Source organism: Salvelinus sp. IW2-2015, linkage group LG7, assembly GCF_002910315.2.
Source record: "Salvelinus sp. IW2-2015 linkage group LG7, ASM291031v2, whole genome shotgun sequence".
Classification (NCBI taxonomy): Eukaryota; Metazoa; Chordata; class Actinopteri; order Salmoniformes; family Salmonidae; genus Salvelinus; species Salvelinus sp. IW2-2015.
Window position 1 is genome coordinate 5,240,812 of NC_036847.1, and position 18,816 is coordinate 5,259,627.

The following is an 18,816-nucleotide window of genomic DNA, read 5'->3' on the forward strand; positions in this document are numbered from 1 at the left end:
CATGTCCTTGTTGGAGATTGTTTGTTGCATGTAGGTGTTTATTGTTAATTCTGGTGTGCGACTGGTTTTGCACCCTCTATTTGTTATTTTGTATACTTTGGTTTTCGGAGGTTTTGATGTTTATTAAACAGCTCTGTTTTTTTACCAAGTTCATTCTCTTGCGCCTGACTTCCCTGCCACCAGCACGCACCACATTACACATATAGGTAGGGGTAAAGTGACTAGGTAACAGGATAGCTAATAGACAGTAGCAGCAGCGTATGTGGTGAGTGTGAAAGTGTGTGTGTGTTTGTGTGTGGCGACAGTATGCATGTGTGCACATGTTGTGTATGTGTGTGCTGGGTTGTCAGTGTGTGTGTGTGAGTGTGTGGGTAGAATACAGTGTGTGTACATAGAGTTGGTGCAAGAGAGTCAGTGCAAAAAAAGGTTGAAGCTGTTCAAGGTCCTATTGGTTCCAGACTTGGTGCACTGGTACCGCTAGCCATGCGGTAGCACGGAGAAGAGTCTATGGCTTGGGTGGCTGGAGTCTTTGACAATTTTTGGGGCATTACTCTGACACCGCCTGGTATAGAGGTCCTGGATGGTAGGGAGCTTGGCCCCAGTGATGTACTGGGTCGTACTCACCACCCCCGGTAGCGCCTTGCAGTTGGATGCCTTGCAGTTGCCGTACCAAGCGGTGATGCAGSCAGTCAAGATGCTCTCAATGGTGCAGCTGTATAACCTTTGGAGGATCTGAGGGCCCATGCCAAATCTTTTCAGCCTCATGAGGGGGAAGAAGCATTGTTGTTCCCTMTTCACGACTGTGTTGGTGTGTTTGGACAATGGTGATGTTGACTCGCTCCACTACAGCCCCATCGATGTGGATGGGGGTGTGCTTGCCCCTCCGCTTCCTGTAGTCCACGATCAGCTCCTTTTTCTTGCTGATGTTGAGGGAGAGGTTGTTGTCCTAGCACCAGACTGCCAGGTCTCTGACATCCTCCCTATAGGCTGTCTCATCGTCATCAGTGAYCAGTCCTACCACCGTTGTATAATCAGCAAACTTGATGATGGTGTTGGAGTCGTTCACCCACGCAGTCGTGGGTGAACAGGGAGTACAGGAGGGGACTAAGCACACACCCCTGAGGKGCCCCCGTGTTGATGTGGCGGATGTCTTGTTGCCTAACCTTATCGACTGGGAGCGGCCCGTCCCAAAGTCCAGGATCTAGTTGCTGGATCCTGAGCTTGGTGATGAGCTTGGAGGGTACTATGGTGTTGAATGCTGAGCTGCAGTCAATGAACAGCCTTCTTACATAGGTATTCCTTTTGTCCAAGTGGGTGAGGGCAGTGTGGAGTGCTATGGAGATTAGAGGTCGACCGATTATGATTTTTCAATGCCGATAYCAATTATTGGAGGACCAAAAAAAGCCAATACCGATTAATCGGCCGATTTCTATACATATATTTGTAATAATGACAATTACAACAATACTGAATGAACACTTTTATTTTAACTTAATATAATACATAAATAACATCAATTTAGTCTCAAATAAATCATGAAACATGTTCAATTTGGTTTAAATAATGCAAAAACACAGTGTTGGAGAAGAAAGTAAAAGTGCAATATGTGCCATGTAAAAAAGCTAACATTTAAGTTCCTTGCTCAGAACATGAGAACATATGAAAGCTGGTGGTTCCTTTACACATGAGTCTTCAATATTCCCAGTTAAGAAGTTTTAGGTTGTAGTTATTATAGGAATTATAGGACTATTTCTCTCTATACCATTTGTATTTCATATACCTTTGACTATTGGATGTTCTTATAGGCACTATAGTATTGCCAGCCTAATCTCGGGAGTTGATAGGCTTGAAGTCATAAACAGCGCTGTGCTTCAAGCATTGTGAAGAGCTGCTGGCAAACGCAGGAAAGTCCTGTTTGAATGAATGCTTACGAGCCTGCTGCTGCCTACCACCGCTCAGTCAGACTGCTCTATCAAATATCAAATCATAGACAGACTTAATTATAATATAATAAACACACAGAAATACGAGCCTTAGGCCATTAATATGGTCAAATCCGGAAACGATAATTTCGAAAACATAACATTAAAGGTTGTGCAATGTAACAGCAATATTTAGACTTAGGGTTGCCACCCATTCGATAAAATACGGAACGGTTCCGTATTTCACTGAAAGAATAAACTTTTCGTCATAATTATGTAAAATTCTGGAAAATTAATTACGGTCTTTGTTAGGAAGAAATGGTCTTCACACAGTTCGCAACGAGTCAGGCGGCCCAAACTGCTGCATTTACCCTGTGAATGCGCTTTTGTTAAATCATCACCCGTTTGGCGAAGTATGCTGTGATTCAATGATAAATTAACAGGCACCGCATTGATTATATGCAATGCAGGACAAGCTAGTACAACCTAGTAATATCATCAACCATGTGCAGTTAACTAGTGATTATGTTAAGATTAATTGTTTTTTATAAGATAAGTTTAATGCTAGCTAGCAACTTACCTTGGCTCCTTGCTGCACTCACGTAACAGGTGGTCAGCCTGCAACGCAGTCTCCTCGTGGATTGCTATGTAATCGGCCATAATCGGCGTCTAAAAATGCCGATTACCGATTGTTATGAAAACTTGAAATCGGCACTAATTAATCGGTCAACCTCTAATGGAGATTGCGTCATCTGTGGATCTGTTGGGGCGGTATGCGAATTGGAGTGGGTCCAGGGTGTCTCGAATGATGGTGTTGATGTGAGCCATGACCAATCTTTCAAAGAATTTCATGGCTATAGATGCGAGTGCTACTGGGGCGATAGTCATTGGCGTTCTTGAGCACGGGGACTATGGTGGTCTGCTTGAAACAAATTGGTATAACAAATTGGTATCCGATTATCACAGGTCTGTAATAAAAATATGATTTTTAAATAAAAAATTGAATGACAATGCTTTAAAACATCCTAAATATAAACCATCAACTTAGTGAATACCATTGGTGTTTTAGTATGAGGGTTTCAGGATGAAATATCCTTTATTTATTTTTTACACACTTTTATTTATCTTACTAGGCCAACGTGTACTTGTTGTAAATGTTTTGCCATCAAGCTGGTGGCTGTTGTGAAAAAAGTTTATAGTTGGACGAGTTGCAGCGGTATAGTTGAAAATAATGCCATTGTTGATATAAAACAATTATATTATATACAAATACAATTGTTGTAGTTATTAAAAAATAAATAACCAAAGTTATTATACACTACATGACCAAAAGTATGTGGACACCTGCTCGTTGAGCATCTCATTCCAAAATCATAGGCATTAATATGGAGTTGGTCCCCCCTCTGCTGCTATAACAGCCTCCAATCTTCTGGGAAGGCTTTCCACTAGATGTTGGAACATTGCTGCGGGGACTTGCTTCCATTCAGCCACAAGAGCATTAGTGAGGTCAGGCACTGATGTTGGGYGATTAGGCCTGGCTCGCAGGCCATCCCATTGGTGTTTGATGGGGTTGAGGTCAGGACTCTGTGCAGSCCAGTCAAGTTGTTCCACACTGATCTCGACAAACCATTGTTGTATGGACCTTTCCTGCTGAAACAGGAAAGGGCCTTCCCCAAACTTTTGCCACAAAGTTGAATGCACAGAATCGTCTAGAATGTCATTGTATGCTGTAGCGTTAAGATTTCCCTTCAATGGAACTTAGGGGCCTAGCCCGAAACCATGAAAAACAGCCCCAGACCATTATTCCTCCTCCACCAAACTTTACAGTTGGCACTATGCATTGGGGCAGGTAGCGTTCTCCTGGCATCMKCCAACCCAGATTCGACCGTCAGACTGCCAGATGGTGAAACGTGAYTCATCACTCCAGAGACCGGCAACAAGCTTCACACCACTCCAGCYGACATTTTGCAGTGCACCTGGTGATCTATGAGGCTGCTCTGCCATGGAACCCAKTTCATGGATCTCCTGACGGACAGTTCTTGTGCTGACGTTGCTTATAAAAAGTCAGTTTGGAACTCGGTAGTGAGTGTTGCAAAACGAGGATAGACCTTTTTTCTTTGCACTACGCGCTTCAGCAACCCGGCGGTCCCGTTCTGTGAGCTTGTGTGGCCTACCACTTCACGGCTGAGCCGTTGTTGCTCCTAGACGTTTCCACTTCACAATAACAGCACTTACAGTTACCCGGGGCACCTCTAGCAGGGCAGAAATTTGACYAACTGACTTGTTGGAAAAGTGGCATCCTATGACGGTGCCACGTTGAAAGTCACTGAGCTCTTCAGTGAGGTCATTCTACTGCCAATGTTTGTCTATGGGGATTGTGCTCRATTTTATACACCTATCAGCAACGGCTGTGGCAGAAATAGCTGAATCCACTAATTTGAAGGGGTGTYCACAGACCTTTTTATATAKAGTGTACATTGCCATATATTATCTGTTAATTACCAAAATYACTGAAGACTTTGGCAAAGTTACCRGTAGCTTTGCAACCCTATGCTAGACTAGTACCTTTAGCTGCCTCATAGCCTCTAAATTCAGGGCTAATCGTCTGGACCGYCTCGGAGACATAGGATAAAGGTTGAGGCTTATGGATGGGATATGGCCCTTAATAAGTCTTTGAACCTTGTAGCAAGAAAAACTATTACAATGAAGTGACCATGGCCCATAGACTCGGGGAGTCGAAGATGACCCGACTGATCAGTTAAGTTTCTAACCGATCATGATGTAACAGCTAGCATACTGTAGCGGCGTGAAAGGCCCACCGCAGTAACCCGACTGGCCTAGCTTCACTAATAGTATTATGGGTAGTAGGTCATGAAGCTTCACTGTAGCCAGCTGTTGTTGATAAGCAGACTCAAAGGAACTAAGACAAGCCTCCTGTGAATGAGACGTCAGTGAGAGAGAGAGCACATTATAACCACTGATGGTATCTGCTACTGGCGGGGCATCGTATATCCACATTGTGTAACAGGGCAAGAGGTCTAAATGTAGACCTGAAGGATGCTGCATTTAGAACCAAATATTTCCTATGGATAACATTTCGGTACGTGCCGGCAGTGCCACTTGGTAGCATTTGTCGCTTCTGTGTGTAGTGTAGTCTGGTTTTTATGTTTGACTATTTCTTGGTGTCAAAACCAGCGAAATAGGCCTACACTTCTTCCTCCTCTCTCTGTGTTTTTATTGTAAACAACCAAATAAAATATTTTGGAAGTAAGCCTCAGTCAATTAGAAAATACCCCCCCCCCCTATTTCCCTCTCTCTCTCTCCCTCTCTCAGTTATCCCCAGTCTTCTCTTTTCCCAGCTGGAATCAATTATCTACACACACACACACACACACACACACACACACACACACACGCACACAGGGACAGAACACAACCCCTGGTTTCTGTTGGTTGACACCCTCCCTCAGGGCTCTCATTAAGGGCTTTGTCAGAAATGCTGTTCTTTGTTTTTCCTTAGGAACATGACGGCCAACACATTTTCCTCTGTGTGTGTGGTGTGTGTAACCTCTCGGAGCTCATTAATGGGAACCATCTCACTGAGACATTGTCGTGATAGTTGTGTGATTCATTGTTGTGATGTAAACATTGGAAAAGTTGGCAGGGTTCTTGTCAATGTGTGTCCGCCACCACAGACAAAGTGGAACTGTAAACTGACTATGTACATTTTTGCCCCCTTCCAAGCTCATTTGTTGGTCTTTGTAGTTGTTATTTATTTTAAGAACGGTGTTGTGGTTGAAACGGTAATACTGTAGTACATATATCTTGACTGTCCAGGAGTCCATGACACAGCAGGTTTGGTGTATTGTAGCGGTTGGACATTGTTGATATAGGGCTTGAGAGATGTTAGAGACGGGTTCCTAAAAATAACCAACCCCAGGCGTTTCTGCTAACCGTTGTGTTGCGTCACATGGAACAGTCTTATCAGAGTCTGCATCATAGCAGCCACTCAAACTATCCCTATCTGTATACACATACTTACACTCACAGCCATGTGTGCGTTCGCACGCCACACACGCACTAACACACACTCTCCTCATGCACAAGCACACACATGCCACAAACACACACACACCACATGCACACACACACAACACACACACACACACACCCCACACAACACACACACACAACACACACACACACACAACACACACACACACACACCAACACACACACACACAGACACACACACACCACACACACACACACACACACACATACACAGGTACTACACGTAAACAACACAACAGTCAAACACGCTGGTCATTTTTTCCGTGGCACTTCTCTCAGGCCTGTTTTGACTCCTCACGACATGGTTAAAAAAGTATATTTCTTTCATTGACAAATGAAGTGGAACAATGAGCACTTGTAGCTTCTCACTGTGTGAACAACTGTCTGGATGTCTCAAAGATGTACATTGTTTTTTTCTATAGATATTGCTATAAGTGAGTGTTTTTTAAGTGTTTCATAATATACTGACCCAGAACTATTGTTGAATAATTCCATATTAAGCTTCCGATAATGAGGTTTGGAGCAAGCAGGCCATACATGTAATGTTCTTGGACCTGAGTGAATCTTGACCTGGTGAAACCAAAGTCCATGTTTCCATAGCAAGGAAAACATTAAGGAACACTGTTTAACCCATGGCATCCTATTCAGCAGTGTAGAACAGGTCACTCAGAGGTGATTACCCTGAACAGCCATTCAGGTGCATAGAACAAGAATACCTCGTAGGAGGAGGAAAGAGAGAGTGAGGAGAGAGGAGGAAGAGGGTGGGGAGGAGGTGGAGGAGGAAGAGAGGAGGAAGAGGGTGAGGAGGATGTGGGAGGAGGACGATGGTGGAGGTAGAGGGTGAGGAGGATGTTGGAGGGGACGAGGTGGGCGGTAGAGGTGAGGAGGAAAGAGGAGGAGGTGAGGTAGAGGAGGAGGAAGAGGTGAGGAGGTGGAGGGTGAGGAAGAGGAGCAGGAGGTGGAGGAGGACGAGGAGGAGGTAGAGGAGGAGGAAGAGGAGCAGGAGGAGGTGGAGGAGGGTAAGGTAGCGAGGCTGTGCAATCGAAGGAGGAGAATACAACATTCTTCCCACGCAGCCACCCCGATAAATTATTTGTGCGTTTAATGCCACAGCGGCATTTTAACAAGGCTACCTGTCACACTGAGATTCTTATCCTTACCAGCACGTCTTCTGGGGATCACAAGAACACAACAGTGGTTTTTTTTCAGGGTTTGAGGAAAAGGTTTMATTCCTTTTGCCTGGACAGGATTCTGAGCTGACTGTGGTTAGTCATTTTGAGGGGTGTTGGGGGACTCTACAAGAGATATTACATACTGATCTATACATATACACAGATATACAGGGTTTCTGCTGGTGAGAATACACCTAGTGTCTCATTTTTACACTTACTGTTAATGAAAGTTGTTGTTTTCTTTCCTTTGGAGCAGCAAGGTTTTCTAGGATCTTTGCAACAGGCCCCCTAGAGCCGACAAGGACCAATGAGCAACATGAGAAAGGAATCATCGTTTTAGCATCACTTCTGAGAATGACTGGAACAACAACAACAACAACAAAAAGCACCACCACCACTAACCAATCATGTGTCTCTCCCGGTGCTCGTGTTCAGTTCAGTCCCGCGGTTGCCATGGAAACAACCACAACTCAAGTAGTCAAGACCCAGTAGGCTGTGTTGGTATATACAGTTGAGTTGCTGTTGCGTTTTAGCATGGGGGAACATTTTTTCTCCCCTTTCCATCAGGTTGTGGGAAAGGAAACCATATAGACATACCTGCCTGGTGACAAATTCTGAGCCTGCACCATTCTTGTTTGGTGACCTCAGTTTTTTACCATCCCGAATGGCAGAATTAGGGAGTTAAGGTTAAGACAAGGGTAATGGTTTACGTTAGTGGTCGAGCTGTTCTACGACTTTGTTCCCTAACACAAATGACAAAATGGCGGCTAAATGCGGCTGCCATCCACAGGCCTGACCATAGGAACAGTACATTGTGCTGTAAACAAGCTGTGCCGATGTGGAACAGTCCAAATGTAGAATGGACTATGGCTGGGGGAGAGGACACTTGAGTGGAGATTGGGGGCAATGTGTGGGAGGGGGAGGGAGAGGGACACACAGGGTGGTTATTTTTTTGTCCGTCGCTTGTCTGGTTCAGAGAAGCTTATCTGCGGTCAGCCAGCTGAGGGGCTTGTGAGGCTGCACGTTTTGGATGCTTCCGGGCGTTGTGAAAGCTCACTGTTTTTTTCAAGCCTCGAGGAGTAGGAACTGTGTGGGAGGCTGTAAGCCTATAACCCGATCCCCTCACTCTGATAATGGTTTGGCTTGGGGTTTTGTTTGGGTGTTCCACCATTAGTATTATTATTATCAGACCTGTTTGATGGCTCAGATTCTGAATGATGGTGGCTGAGAGTTTGTGAGGCCTTGATAGAAAGGGGGTAATGATAAACTAGTGTAACGATGTGCGCTGAGAGTCGGGAAGYAAGTTCAGGGAGTGAGTATTTTAATAAAATAAACGGAACATAATACAAMACACGAACAACACACAGACATGAAACTGAAACAGAAACAATRATGCCTGGGGARGGAACCAAAGGGAGTGACATATATAGSGMAGGTAATCAGGGAAGWGATGGAGTCCAGGKGAGTCTGATGACRMGCAGGTGTGCGTAACGATGGTGACAGGTGTGCGYCATAAYGAGCAGCCTGGTGACCTAGAGGCCCGGAGAGGGAGCACACGTGACAACTAGTTAGTCAGTCAGCAGCTAATCTCTTGTGGACAGATTAGTCTGCACCGATAAACAGTAGTGCAGAATACAGTAGGGATGGGAATTGCCATGCACCTCACGACACGATATTGTCACGATACTGATGCGATATGTATTTTCGATTCTCTCGGTTCTATAYGTATTGTGATTCGATACTGGGATTTTATTGCGATTCGATGAGACAGCCATTAGAAAATGAGTTTTGATCAGTCATGGAAATAAAAGTGCTGAAAACAGATTGACTCCCTATTTAAAAAGAAGATGGCGACCAAGCTATGAAGGAAAAATACTAGAGTTTTGGTGCAGTTACAGCCAACTAGYGCAAACATAATATTGCGATATTGTCAAAACGATACAATACAATATATTGTTAAACATAGTATCCCGATATGTAAGTGTATCRATTTTGTTCCCCCCATCACTAGAAGACAGGCAGGCTAGCAGAACTGGAATAGGCAGGTCCTCCCTCTCTCTATCTGTCCATACAGCTCTGGTCATTTCAGATAAGGGCAGGGAGAGAACTGTGTAGACATGGAGTCCAGGCTGAGTACACAAACCCAGCAGATGCCTTCCTAGCGCGACAGCGGGAGRGARAGAGGGAGGGWGGTAGGGAAAGGGAGAGACTGGTAGTGAGAGAGGGAGAGAAAAGGGGAGCCAATGAGAAACAAAAAAAAAGGGGAAGATGAAGAAAATTGCAACAGAAAAACTGAGAGAGAAATAGCTGAAGAAAAAGAGAGACAATCACGAGTACACACACACGCACGTGCGCGCACACACACACACACACATATACAGGTAGACATGAGGCAAAGCTCATAGAGAATGATTCATATTCTGTTTTGTCACTAGTTCTCTCTCAGACTGATCTAACACAGATGTTTGAAGGACTTCCAGAAGCTTCAGAAAGGCCATAGAGCTCCGACTGCTCACTCCCTGGCCCCGTTTCAGCAATAATATCCCATCAGTCACTGTTCCCACTGGGAAAATTGACTTATAAATTCACTGCAGCTCTCCTCTCCGCTTCCTGTATAGTGATGTCCCACTAAATGACTTTTCTCACCTAGTGCTACATGTCTTAATCTATGTCTTGAAATGACCTCAATCGTAATAGAATTCTGAGGGTCCTACTGTAAAGCCATGCTGTTAGGTTTCTAAGACACCTCACGTTTCTGCATGTACAAGACAGCCCCGTTGTGTTCCTGGTTGCACAGATTGTTGTGGATAGAATGTACGAAAATGCATGATCGTGGCTTTGGATTGAGGAAGCTGATGTTTCAGAAGGATTGGTTCTGGATTACAGTGATTCGTTCTAGTTCTGGGTACAGTGAACAAACAGTGAATGAAAGTCAGTGATTGTGGTCCCAAACAGGGATAGCTAGCTGCTAGCCTGAGCCCCCTACACCTTCCCTCTCAAGACCCAGGTCTGTATCCTCCACCCTCCCTCTTCGGGCCCTAGCCTGTACACTGTAAAGGGGTTGCTGTGATTTTGACAGTAACTTACAGGCAGCAAAGTGGCAAGTAAGTTATTGTRTTTCATATTGCAGTACACTACTGTAATCTAAATATAGTATCAAAGCAAGTACTGTGTAATGACACAAAGTATTATACCATATAATTGACTGTATTGTACTATAAACAAGTACATGCTACCGTAATTGTAATGAATGAATAAATTAATGAAATTCATTGATGGGAGATTTCACAGTGTTTTACCGTAATTTAATGGGATTGGTGCTAGCAGGTTGGTTGCTATAGTAATGTGTTTACACAATGAATATTTTGTGTTTTACATCACTTGCACTTCTAGAGGCCTTAACAAAGGCTTCCAAACTGGCAACAAAGTTACTGTTGATAATAATCAGCGTTACCGTATAATTGACAGGTTTCCTGTTACAGTGTACCCTCCACCCTAACTCTCTAGGTCCAGGTCTGTACCCTCGGTGACCCCTCCTGGGTAGTGGATGGCAGGTCTTTGGAAGGAGCCGGTGGAATGTGGGCAATGCCTGCTAAGTGAACACCTTGTGTGCTGCTGTCGTCTCTGACAGGTCAGAGTCTTCCAAGGTGTGAAGCACTGGCCTTCGCCACGTCAAGGGCTAATGCTAACCGCAACCCTTCAGCCCAGGGGTTACAGAGAAGGGGAGAGGACAGAGGGAAATTGATTAAAAAACATCACCATTATTAGAATCATCATCAGTATCATCAACGTCTATTATCTGTTACACCTAAGTTAATTAATGATTAAGGACCTTTTCCTGCCAATGTCAMCTATACAGTATTTCCATGTTTCTTTGGCCTTTGTTTTGAATATTGTATACCTCAGTCTGTGTAAGAGCATGGGAGGAGCTAATGAAGGGACTTACTGTATGGGATTGTAACTGAACAGTAAACAACAGCATTAAACATGGAGACAATCGCATGCTCACAGTAACAGCTAGTAACCCAAGGGAAGTAGGTGTGAGGGGGAATGCTCGGAGAAGCAAGCTCAAGTGTCAAAAGATTCCACTGGTTGCTGGTTTCACACACACAACACAACAACACCACACACACACACACACACAACACACACACAACACACCCACACACACACACAACCCCACAGGCTCCTAGCACCCTGCTGTGATCGGTTCCTCAGTGTTGGGTGTTGGCTGAATATTGTAAAGGGGGAAGAAGGAGGGCAGGATGGGAGGAAGAGGGGAGGGATGAGCCTGCTGCAGTGCTATTATACCATATGTGTCCTTGCTGGGAACTGTAAMTTGCTCTGGATAAGAGTGTCTGCTAAAATGTAAATTATACGTGGATTGAATTGAATGTCATTGAGAAAACATAAAGGTGTCATTTATWRTTTTTGCAAACATCCTTTCTGAATWTAAAAGTAATCCTAGAAGTAATCATCTGKTTTTTCTAAAGTATCTGTAATCTGATTACCATGTTTTGTAACAGGTAACGTAACAGATTACAGTTGTAGTTTTTTGTAATCAGATTACATGTAATCAGTTACTAAAGTGTGCCCGTCTCTATTAGAGCAGGAAAGAACAGGCGCAATGGATCATGGTCATTGTAGTTCATTACCACATTTCTGTGCTGAACTAGGTTGAACATTTGCTTAAGCCCAACGTCCCACATAGTTATTGACTTGATTTCTCGCATGAATTATTTGATTTCTCTCTAGGGGGGACGTCGGTCGGTCTGTTGTGGTTTAGTTTTATTTATTTAATAACCAAAAAAGAAACAACATTTTGGTTAATCACTCAGCACTACTTCCTAACTCTGCTTATATATGCTTCCACACCCTTTAGAAGCAGCAAGAGGCCCCACATGGACCCTGTCCTCCTTCTCAGTTCGGGACAGTTTTAGGTCACACATAATCTCTGGTGACAGAAGTTAAAAGAATAGTCAGCTACTAGCTTTAGCGTGCGTAAGATTTGGTTCTGGGTTCTGAGATTAGGTCATCGCCAGCGTTCCCCAAAGGAAACCTATTTGATCATAAATCATATAAGGTATAAGATGTTGGGCTTGGGCAATGCTTGGTTGACTTGTTAATGGGCAACTAGAAAGGGATTCTAGACAAATGAGCAGAGTATGTTGGACACAAATGTGGTCTGTGGCACTATTTGAAGGCTGCTATTTAGCGTAAGATGATGCTAAGCAAAGGAGCTCACTCTTTCTGTGTCTTTCTCTTCTCCCAGCTGTCTCTTTTCTCCAAATACATTCTGACTTTCTCTCTCCTTCTAAGCACAATTGTTTCCCTGGTGGGACTGACGTGTTGAAAGCATCTCCTCTGGCCTTAAAAGACAATGTTTATAGACACCAGGGCCAGAGCATAGACTTCCTGGTAAAGTAAATGACCGGCGAGCTAAATCCATCATAAAGGAACCAAACTTATAAATAAACCCCCTGGATATTCCATTAACTCACTCTCATCTTCATCTGGCCCTCCAGGGTGATGATGGCTAGGGAGAGCAGATGTAGAGCAGGGGGAGCTGTGGTGGGGTTCAAGGAGGAGAGGAGAGGAGAGAGCTCAGCTTGGTGGAGCATGGCCTGGGCTGGGGGACTGGGTGTGAATTGCTAGTGGTTGATTGTGTATGTTTCAGTGTGTCCACATAAGAACACATTCTTGTTTATGCCACGATGCTTAAAKAGGTTTAGGTGCAATTCAATCAAACAAGATTAAGAGGTTTCCAGGATAAGTTCAAAAATAATATTTGAGAGCTGCAACAATGCATTTTGGGGTTTATTTACTCAACAAAACAATATGCACCGATTCAAGACTGAACTGCTTATCAATTGGAATGTTCTCTTGCTGTGAGGAACAAAGTTGTGCCAGATTCTGTATGGTTTTAGATTGACAAGTATAGACTGTGATCTCTTTGGCATCTCAGGTCGTCACTGAGTGAGTCCGTCAGTCTTTTATTCCGCTGCGTATTCATTGAGTCATTTATTGATGGAGCCTGCCCATCCACTCTAAGCCTTTTAGAGGCTTTTTAAATGCATTTTAATTTATCCTGTGCTGTTTTGTCATTGCTGCTGCTGTTGTTCTTGTCTTTGTCTAAATCAGGGACTACTGGTTTACGTAACTCCATTTTGATAACCAAGGATTAGGTTCTCTGTCTACAGAGTGGCTGGCTGCCCTCAGTGTGTCACTCTGAGGGAAATATGGACTGTACCMCCTGAGATGCTACAACTATTATGGTTTTAGAGGGTCCTCCTAATCACTATGTAATAGACTTGACCTTTTACCGCAGTGGGCTAAATCCGGTTCCCAAAGAGTGTTTCTCGGTCGCCTTGAAGAAATCTACTTTCAAACAAAAGTATGCATCTCGTGATGGGCTTTATAAAAAAAGAAAGACACCTGTACCATGTCAGATAAAGAGTTGGAATGTATTCAATTTTGAGTTTGCATACCCAATATTACACTTTATATACATCACAGAAGACTGAACTATAACAAAACTGTTTGTCATAGAAACACTGGATTTTCGGCGTTTAAAAAAATACATACTGTTTATTAATTATGAAATTAAGAAATATAGTATGTCCTACTGTATTGTGGCGTGGACAATATAAGGTTACTACTGTGTGTGTGTGTGTGTGCGTGTGCGTGTGCGTGTGCGTGTGCGTGTGACTGTAGACTGGGACAGGTGTAGGCCCACAACAGGTAGATGGTGCTGAGTGGAGCTCCTGAACAGTACGTGTGTGTGCTGTCGCGTAAACCTGCAGGCTCTCTCCCTCTTGAGAAAAGCAAGCAATTAGGCCWGGCCTGTGATCCTACATACATACCGTATAGTACAACTATACACACAGACAACACTCTGTCACAAGCAGGAAGACACACAGGCAATGTCAACTCTCCCTCACATATATGCATACAGTACTCTCTAGACACACACAGGCAGCATACATTCACCTGTACACACAGACCACTTATGTAAACACACACACATACATACCAGGTTTCATTCTTCTCTCTGGGCTGTTTTTGCTTGAACAGTGAGAGTAATGTAAACAGAGCTGAGTGCTAGGAGCCATCTGCCTAATGTTACTGTGGCCCATATCTGTCCTCTCCAGCTCTCCAGCTCTCTCTCGCTCTCCCTCTCTCTCCCCCTCACTCCTTCCCCTCTCTTACTATCTCTCTCTCTCGCTCTCTCTCCCTCGCTCTCCCCTCGCTCTCACCCTTACTATCTATCTCTCTCTCTCTCTCTCCCTCTCTCACTCCACTACCACCACATCCTTCCTCCCCTCAACATCCCCCTGTCTTCCATGTTATCTGTTGTTGTCCATTGTATGCTATTCTATTTTCTATTCTCACCCCCTTCACCCCTCCCAGTCTCCACCCCTTCCCTTAGGTCACATATATTCCTGTCTCTCAATTTTTTATTACTGTTTCTCATTCTATATCTCTTGCTCCCCCCCTTGCCCCATGTTTTCCACGTACTTACTTGGTATATTTCTCTTTTCTTTTATTCTTCCTGTTTTAATTTTTCCCTTCTTTGGTGTAAAAACTCTGCATATCCACCTGTGCACTTGTTTTTCGGGAAAGGTCAGGGAGAGTTCAAAGTTCATTCATGGGTCAGATGTGGATTAAGAGATCAAGGGTTATTAGCCACCAACTGACTTTCTTTGACGACATGCACATATTATGGGCTTGGTGGGATTTCATCCCTTTCTGTGTAATAATCTTGGGAGGAAGCCTGTATGAGGGTYAGAATGAATGGCAGCAGGTGCGTGAGAAAACCATAAAAAGGACAAATCCAAGGAGGCCGAGATGCAAAGATATATTTAATTTAATCAGTGCTTAAAAAAATACAAAGCTGAAAGTGCACATTGCAAAAAAGTGCTATAAGTGATTTTTTTCTCTCACTTTTGTAGYACTTTTTAGCACTGTGCACTTTCAGCTTTGTAATGTTTCGATCATGGATTAAATTAAGTATATCTTTGCATCTCGGCCTCCTTGGATTTGTCCTTTTTATGGTTTGAGTGCGAGTATCTTCGGAACTCTACAGATATTCTTGGGAGGAGGAATATTTGAAAGTGTGGAAAATAATACGGTTGTATGTTTGCTGTAAACTGTCAACTGAAATCAATTGAAGTCATTCAAACCAGTCCTACCTGTGTTACTGTTTCTGCCCAGTAGGAGTCAGGCTTCACCTGCATAATGATGTGGCACTCAACTGTCTATTTCAGGATGATTCAAATATTTATAAGGATAGAATCACTTTCATATTAAGTAAAGGGAGAGCATAAGAGAGAAAGAAAGACGTGGAGGTTTGGCAAAATACATGATCTTATACCTCCACGGAAAGATGTGGTATAGATTGGGAAGACCTTGGTTAACCCTCTCTGGCACATTAGACCCATAACAACTTTTCGGTGCTAATTTAGGGTCTCCACATAGGATGTGACATCACAGTGTTTCCTGTTGGCATGCGGCCAGCCTGTGTTTGTGTCCAAAAGCAGTGAAGGGTTTCTACTCTCTCACGCAGCATACTGTAAAGAAGAGGCCATCTTTAAAGGAAACTGCTTCTCGGCGGGTCAAAGGGCAGTGTTTTTTCCCCCACACTGCAGCTGGGGACACTCTGGGGACAGTGTGACATGCACAGGACACATAAAAAAAAAAGCCTGTTTCGTTTAAAGTGTAACGAGTTCAGAAAGCAAGCTGTAAAACATATGAGGTGGTCAATGAGGGGATGAGAACAGGAGGAAACACGATTTCACAAACAGGATCAACATGCCTCCAAAGGGAATGTTAATGTTGCTGTTGGTGGTGTGCGTGTGCATGTGTGCAAGCGCGTGGGTGTGAATTTGGGTGTTTGCAGGTGTGCATGTGTGAATGCATGGGTACTGTGTATTTCCATACAAGGTCCGGTGTATGTAATGTATTATAATGATGTAACTGTGCATCTCAGCCCATGAGAAGTACACTTTGTCATTAACCACAGTATGACCTGTGAATCTGTATGTAARCCATCATAGAATAAAAGAAAGAGAGCTGTGCAGGGATKAAACGGTTACCGGTTTCACGATCAACCACAGTAAAATTCCCGGCGATTAGTATTACCGTTTCAAATTTTAATTGTCATTAAAMCCGTGTTTGATTACCACGGTTTGGAAAAACTCACGGTAAATACTGTCCAGCATCAACCAAATTTAACAACAGTCAGCATGCAACGTGGGTTTTGTTTWGTGTGAAAACATGGCGGAAGGCAGTGACAGCGCTCGGGAGATTTTTCAGCCTTCCAAGAGGACCACCTCTGAAGTGTGGTCGTATTTTGGGTTTTTACAAGAGTGCTGAGGGAARCTTCATCGAAGATGATCACCTTGTCTGCAGAACATGCAACAACAACCAAAAATTGCTGCGAAAGGGAGCAACACTTCAAACCTCTTGGGTCATCTTCATGACCACCACCCACTACTTTATAGCGAATGCAAGGTAAGTTAACTTTTAGCTCAATGCATGATGTGGGGACTTCGGAATGGGGGAAAATGTCATGGTTTGTCTGTCTGACTTGCTAATAGCTTGTCAATAATGTAAACTGAAGCTTTCTGTGTTACCTACTCTTAAAAAACACTACACGTTGTTCTGCTGCTGTATGTGTCGTGTGTCTGCAGACTCTATTCGCTAATTACACACGATAACACGTTATGTAGTTTTAGTCACCCAACCAACATGTTTTGTTCATTTAAAATCCGGTAGACGTCGACTTGTTTCTACAACTGTTCCAGCAGGAGAAAACACTACAGACTCCTATACAAGGCTCCTGTATTTATGTCAATTGTTGGGCACATTGCAATTACTATCACTGACTTAAGACTCATTTGAATTCATGTAAATTGTGCACGGGGTCATTGTATATACTCACACAATCTTGTGTGTTTGTGTAATAATTATAATGTAATAATAATAATACATTTGCTATTCCCTTGTTTACAGAGTGGGTGTGCAGCAGGCAAACTCAGTGATGCTACTGGTCCCTCATCTACAGTTGTGACACAGACACTTGAGCAAGCGTTTAAAAGGACAGGCTGCTTATGCACCCACATCAAAAAAAATGCTCAAGAYCTCACTGTAGCCCTTTCTTATTACATTGCAAAGGACATGATGCCATTTCAAATTGTTGAGAGGCCTGGCTTTCTGAGGCTGATGAAGGTTGCCGTGCCTCACTACGAAGTGAGTGCTGCTAAATGTATTTGTTGTTTATTTATTTGATTTGCTTACTGAAGGTTGTGTTCATTTAAAACTGCGCTAGGGAAACTTTTACCTCTCACGGCCACATGGTGCCACCTTTAATGTTATTATTTGAATGTTCATGCCCACAAAAAGTGCATAGTGCCGCTCATTGTATTTGTTGTTTGTTGGTTTTCAATATAAAACATGGTGAAATGATTTCAGTGTGTRTACCAGTACTTTTTGAACATTTCCAGCACATTTGAACAATACCGCGATAATACTGATAACCGTGATMAATTTTGGTCACTAATCGGGATATGACATTTTCACACCGTTTCATCTCTAGTAGGAAGAGAGAGCGGGAGGGAGAGAGAGATGGGGTGGGGGGAGGGTAGATTTTATGATATTGGTACATGTATTTATTACGGTATAATCTTGGCCACTGTGAGGTATCCGTGAACTTTAAATTCCCACTAGAGAATTAGGTGCATTTCCTGGAGATGTTGTCAACCGTAGAAATGTCAGTAGCCCTGCGCCACTGTTTTAATGCATGGCAAGGAAAATACCATTTCAGTGTCAGATTCCTTGTGTATTTCATTACTGTATTGATTCTGTACTGTGAATCCCTATCCAGGTACCCACGACATGGCTCTACTCTGCCCCCTAGCACAGAATGTTAAAGGTCCAATGCAGCTGTTTTTATCTCCATATCAAATMATTTCTGGGTAACAATTAAGTACCGTACTGTGATTGTTTTCAATAAAAATGGTCAAATATAGCAAAAATAGCTTCATTAGCAAAGATACATTTCTTAAGCAAAAATGTAGCTTGGACTGTCTGGGAGTGGTCTGAAAGCTAGCTGYTATTGGCAGAGAGGTTTGGAACGCTCGTTCTTATTGGGCTATTAACACTATTTACAACCTGGTGATGTTACCAGGCAGACCAAWACTCCATCCCACTAAAACAGGCTGACATTTCAGGTGGCCTTTTCAAACAGCTCTTACACTCATAATGTTCTCAATTTCACAGTATTATCCYGTTTTCATAGTGTTCTCAAAGAACACAGAGAAATCAAATGTTTGAATGCATTGGGCCTTTAACCTTTTACACTTGTGGGAATTGGCCTATATGGATAGGGCTACACTGAAATGTTTTACACAAGAAATATGGAAAGCGTATGCTTAACCATGGTAGCAAATAAAAGCGAACAGTTTGGAGATTATGGGGAAATTATTAGACTAAAGGTGAGGACACAACAGTTCACCTGACACGAGACTGAATCCAAACATTACAYTGTTGATTTTAGGTGCATTTTACATTTACTGTACTTTTTGCAATATTTGTTGATAACTAAATCTGAAAATACTCTGGATACATTCAGTAACTTGATAATAATA

At 43.2% G+C, this 18,816-nt stretch overlaps 1 protein-coding gene and 1 long non-coding RNA gene across 2 annotated transcripts in view; both read left to right on the plus strand.

Moving 5' to 3' along the window:
- Positions 1-18,816, plus strand: part of adcy6a (adenylate cyclase 6a) — a 51,684-nt gene that overhangs the window by 22,619 nt on the left and 10,249 nt on the right.
- On the plus strand, positions 15,341-17,635 carry LOC111966244 (uncharacterized). Its single transcript, XR_002877632.2, has 2 exons — positions 15,341-16,681; positions 17,183-17,635. It is a non-coding gene; the product is annotated as an uncharacterized lncRNA (long non-coding RNA).